The sequence below is a fragment of the Saccopteryx leptura genome, chromosome 2 (assembly GCF_036850995.1).
Source record: "Saccopteryx leptura isolate mSacLep1 chromosome 2, mSacLep1_pri_phased_curated, whole genome shotgun sequence".
Lineage (NCBI taxonomy): Eukaryota > Metazoa > Chordata > Mammalia > Chiroptera > Emballonuridae > Saccopteryx > Saccopteryx leptura.
The window spans coordinates 47,475,791-47,481,569 of record NC_089504.1 but is presented as its reverse complement, the minus strand read 5'-3'; the positions used below and the strand labels follow the sequence as shown (position 1 = coordinate 47,481,569).

The 5,779-nt window shown below is 36.3% G+C and overlaps 1 non-coding gene across 1 annotated transcript; it reads right to left on the bottom strand.

The window, feature by feature from the left end:
• Window positions 1-5,239: 5,239 nt before the first annotated feature.
• TRNAG-ACC (transfer RNA glycine (anticodon ACC)) lies at window positions 5,240-5,315 on the bottom strand. Its single transcript has one exon. It is a non-coding gene; the product is annotated as a tRNA-Gly (tRNA).
• Window positions 5,316-5,779: the final 464 nt, after the last annotated feature.

Here is a 5,779-nt window from a genome sequence, read left to right as displayed (position 1 = left end):
TAAGTCCGGGACAAAGCTCAGCCGCCTTTCGTAGGCGGCAGCCAAGAAGGCAAGCAAAGCAAATGAATGAGGTAATGGATTTTTTTCCCCTTATTCCACTAGAGAGCAGTGTTCTTTTATACAAATCAGGTAGGTTGTTTTCTGCATATAACCTGGGATGAAAATCTCCTACATAACAGAAGTTTTAGTGACAACAGAAAGGCCTGTCTCCTGCTGTAAAGCTGTGCATTCCGAATAAAAGATGAAGACAGTATTTTCCAGCAAAAGTCGCTCTTATTTTAGTAGGTGTACGCCTGATGTGATTGTTGTTTTATATGCAAAAAGTGCTGGCTGTTCAAAAATAGAGCATGTAAACATATCCTACCACAAACTTTTTCAGATGGCAATCTCCTGCCAAAACAGATCTGACAATAATCAACCATTAGTTATCCTTCCAGGTAAAAGAAGAATATAAATAATAATTAAAAAAATACCTAAAACAATTTAGGGGACAGTAAAAATCTGTCAGGATTAGGAATAAAGGAAGATAAAAGAGAGCATGAAGGGAAGGAATTCAGTGTGTTCTGAAAAGTTCTCTGACCTCTTTTATTTTTTTAACTCATCTTACTGCAAGTACTTTTATTGCCATGGTTGAGAACATCACGTCTGCGTGATAGGCATTTGTCTGTTTCTCTAAGAGAAAATATTCTGTCACAGGCAATTTGGCTGTAACTTCTTGATGGATCAGTTAACATTCCAAGAAGCCCAAGGCCATGCTAACAATAGCTGAAGTTTGCCTTCTCGTTGCATGTGTTGTAAATATATTTCTAGTTCTTCAGTCTCAAGCACATGGAAACAGGCAAAGCAAAACCAGCAAGTTTATGTGCATGTGTATATGTAGCTGACTGCCTTTCTTGTTCAATAAGAATTAAATTACTGGGTAATTTTGGTTTCTTCTAGAAGGAAATGAATATGCTCTTAAGTATTTTGAATCACTAGAGGGCCTTTCAGGCATTCCTGGATACAAATCAATGTCACCTGAAGTATGGTTTCCTTATGGAATCAGCCCCATTTTTCTCCAATTGCTGTTAGTATTATTTTTCTGATACACCACATCACTTTGCTATTTCCTTTTTCTAAACACACCAAACAATAGAGTTATAGGCAAAAATATCTTGGGAGAAAATAAATGAGAAAAAATCTGAGGCCTGACAAGAACAATAGCAAAGGCTCTTCAGAGTATTCCTCGTGTTAATTTAGAGACATCGGGACATATAAAGTGACAAATTTGACATCAGCAGATTCTGGAATTTATTTCAGCCTGTTCATCTTTGCCAGTGTGCTGCACTTTTTTGACAGAGTAGATATAGGGAATTTAATATTCCTTGACGATAAACTTGGGCTTCCTAAATTACAAGTCCAGGTATCTTGAAGAACAGTATTTTGCATAAGATCTGTCACATAGACAATGCTGAATAAACAGAGCTGAAATCATGAATGACTGAATGGAGAGAGGAAGCAATAAATCTCTGCATTCCAATCTGTTTTAATGCCAAATGTTTAAGATTCAGATACAATAGAAGCTTTGTTTATATCACAAAAATCTGTAAATTTACTAATCACATATCAAGAATAGTACAGAGGACTTTACGGAAGCTCTGTGAACAGAAAGACCTGGGTTTGAATCATGGCTCTACCACAGATTTTATGTGTCATGTGGAGCAAAACCCTCTGAGCCTGACCTTTATTCAGCATTTGTGTAAATAGTCAGAACAACCCTCCCTTTCCACAACTGTGTGGGCAACAGGTAATTTTGCTCAAAACAAGACACTTGAAAATGGAAGACAATATATGTTTTGGAGTCACTAGCCAGGGGCATAATCTCTCATTTTTAAATAAAATCCTTTCATTTGGTCAAATTATCTTAATAATCCAGAAGAAATGTCAAAAGATAGAATTTCTTGGCCAAACATATTTTGTTTCTCCTGGGAAGTCAAGTCAGCTAAATAAATAATTAAGTGAACCATCTGATTTGAAATCTCTTAAATATCTCATCCCAAGAGCAAAAGAGAATAGAGAGTTTTAAGAATCAATATTTTGAAAGGCACTGAACAAATTATAAATGCGTATACCCATTTGGGAGGGGAAGTTGGCAATATGTTCAAAAGCCTTAAAAATATTTATAAATTTGGGGGTAGTTATTCTATTCCAAGAAATCTATCCCAGAGAAATAAATATCAGTGATATACAATGAAAAGCTTGCATTTAAGACTGTTTATTATTTTTTTAATAATAGTGAAAAATGAGATACAATTTAAATGTCTAACCATAGTAGATTAGTTAAATATATTATGCTATTTCCATACAATAGCCTATTATGAAGTCATTGAGACTGTATTTTCAAATATGTTTAATGACATGGAAAATGCACAAATATAAATTTAAGTGAAAAAAATGTGTAAAACTGAATTTACAATGTAATGTCAATTTTGTAAAACTGAGCATTTCACATACTTAATTTTATTCAACATGTTATAAGTAGTCTACCAAAATATTGTCAAAGCATAAAAATTTAAGATATGAATTCCAAGTTTAAAAATAAAATAGTGTTCCTTCTCTTTTCTCTATATCTATCTCAGTTCAGATTAATAACCATGAGCATAGTTTGATACAATCCATATTTTCTTCTTCACAAGTTTTGTTTTCTGAATTCTGAAGAAGAATATGTAACATTTATTGACAGAGATAAACATAAGTTTTGTTTTAATTTAAGTAAAGAGAGATTATAATTTAAGATATTACCTTTTACTTTGCCACACTACACTGAAGAAATTTAGGGCATATTTAACAAATTTTTGGATGGGCCCAAATGAATTAGATTTGTACTTCCCCTGAATGTTCTAAGGGGGTCAAGAAATGTTGTAATGAAATTCGTTCAGACATATCTGATCACCTAGATAAGTTTATTTGCAAGGAGACTGCAGAAAACCTACGAGGTTATAACAAAACTAAATATAGAAGCAGGAGCTGGATACTAGTAGTCACATTGAGAGAAACAAAATGTTTGCAGATGGCTTAGACTCAAAGATGGCGCTGCCCAACCCAATGGAATCACACATAAGGGAAAAGGACCGCAAGGGAGAATTATAGGTAACACCTAAACAAGCTGCTGCTCTGAACTCTATGACACATTTGGGCCCCAACAATACTTCTTTGGGATCCCTCCAAAGGACTGTTTTATGAAAAGAGAAACATTGGTGTTTGTTACTCCTTTGTAGTGCTGACACCCTGCAAATTTATAGAATCTACCAATGAAGAAATAATGGGTTTGGTTTATCAACAAGAGACTTTGCACTTGGACCAGCAGCCATTGGCTAGAACATCACTTTAGGAACAACAAGAGGCACCATGTCTGCAAGAGCATGAGAATTTTCTTGAACACATGTGAGGGACCCACTAGGTACTCTCAGATATAATATGGAATGAACTTATTTGTGTGAAGTTGGAGTTTCTGAGTGAAAGAAACAGACAAAGCCAGGAAAATAAAACATATGTTGGTCCTATTTCCCTGGAAGCTATTTATTTTCAAATCAAAGGCTCAAGTTGTTTACCAAATCAAGATTTTCACAGTCCTCACCAATGGGGGCAGTGAACTAGATCAAACTCCTCAGCACTGATCTTGAGCAAAACTGATGCTGAATTAGATTTATAAGGTAAGATGCAATAAATAAAATGAAACTAGAATACCAGAGTACTAGCTCCAAAATTGGACAGACTGTAAAAGAATGAATAGCATGTTTCAACATGCTCACTAACATAAATTGCTAATTTTTGCTGTTAAAAAGTATTTGTTATATGTCTAATTAACTCAATATATCATCAGGACTTATCTAACTCAGTTTTAGTTTCTGGATTTATTTTTTAGGATAGTTATGTTTGTAACTTGGTACTTTATGATTTTTATTCTTTATTAGGGATCTTATAATAATAAAAGGAAAGATTCAGATATTTTTATTAAACTGAATTAAAACTCACTTTGTTTTGTAATTATCATTTGAATCCATTGAAAACTTTTATATCTATAAAATACAAGCTTTTAGTGCTTTTATTTTTTTCTGTATCTTGAAACATCTTGCTATTTATTCATCCTAGGAATTTTTTCTCTCTTTTTTTTTAATTTATTTACAGGGACAGAGAGAGGGACAGATAGGGACAGACAGACAGGAAAGGAGAGATATGAGAAGCATCAATCATCAGTTTCTCGTTGCGACATCTTAGTTGTTCATTGATTGCTTTCTTATATGTGCCTTGACCGCGGGCCTTCAGCAGACTGAGGAACCCCTTGCTGGAGCCAGCGACCTTGGGTCCACGCTGGTGAGCTTTGCTCAAGCCAGATGAGCCTGCGCTCAAGCTGGCGCGACCTCGGGGTCTCGAACCTGGGTCCTTCCTCATCCCAGTCCGACGCTCTATCCACTGCGCCACCGCCTGGTTAGGCTCTCATTTTTTTATCAGTTATTCTTATGTATACTTCATTTTAAATAATAACAAAACAGGAATAAGTAAGTCACCAGAAGCATAGTAAAATATCACAATAAATAATCACTATTATGTCATCCTCAGTTTTTTTATTTTGTAGTTCAAAGTACTGCATCATCTTTGGAGAAGGTAAGAATGGAGACCAGAGACATTGTTTTGTTGTCCGCCTTTCGGTTTCAATGAACACAATTTTGAATTCAGAATTTCTCATGGTTTGCTCATAATGGCAAACAGAAGAAACCCGAAAGAAGAAGATATTTCACAGCTGCAGGATGATTCAGAAAGCAAGTACAAACACAGAAGCCCTCTGTATCGTAATGTTCGTAGTGACATTTTCCAGGTAAGCAAAATGTAAGACAAATATGCAGATGACACTATCCTACATGAATTTTGTCCAACTTAAAAATCAGAAAGTGAACAATATATTTCTTTTTTTTTTTTTTGCATTTTTCTGAAGCTGGAAACGGGGAGAGACAGTCAGACTCCCGCATGCGCCCGACCAGGATCCACCCGGCACGCCCACCAGGGGGGATGCTCTGCCCATCCTGGGCGTCGCCATGTTGCGACCAGAGCCACTCTAGCACCTGGGGCAGAGGCCACAGAGCCATCCCCAGCGCCCGGGCCATCTTTGCTCCAATGGAGCCTTGGCTGCAGGAGGGGAAGAGAGAGACAGAGAGGAAGGCGTGGCGGAGGGGTGGAGAAGCAAATGGGCGCTTCTCCTGTGTGCTCTGGCCGGGAATCAAACCCGGGTCCTCCGCACGGTAGGCCGACGCTCTACCGCTGAGCCAACCGGCCAGGGCCATGAACAATATATTTCTAAAGATAAAAAAGAAATAGTTTCTTCATACACTTAGCCATTCAACAGAAAGCATATCACCAGGCAATATCTGTGATGAAAACTGGAGCATTCTGCTGTGTGAACATGATGCAGGACAGTGTGCTTCCACCTATTACGATGTTTCTGCACCAAACACTACTTGATAAAGTTTGTAATCAGATAACTTCTAAAGACAGGTGTGTAAAAGAAGTGATTAAAAAATAACTGTTGAGTAGAAACAAAAAAAAAATTTAAGCATTTTAAATGGTGTTTATAAATGTAAAACTAAAAATGGGTTGTAATTACAGAGCAAAGAAAAAATATATATCCAGAGTTATGTCATTCAGAAGTTTCAAAAACTGTTTTTAAATGTTGCATTTTATGATGAAAATGCAATATGGACAAGAATTAATGATAAGCTATCAATAGAACCTACAAGATATGTAT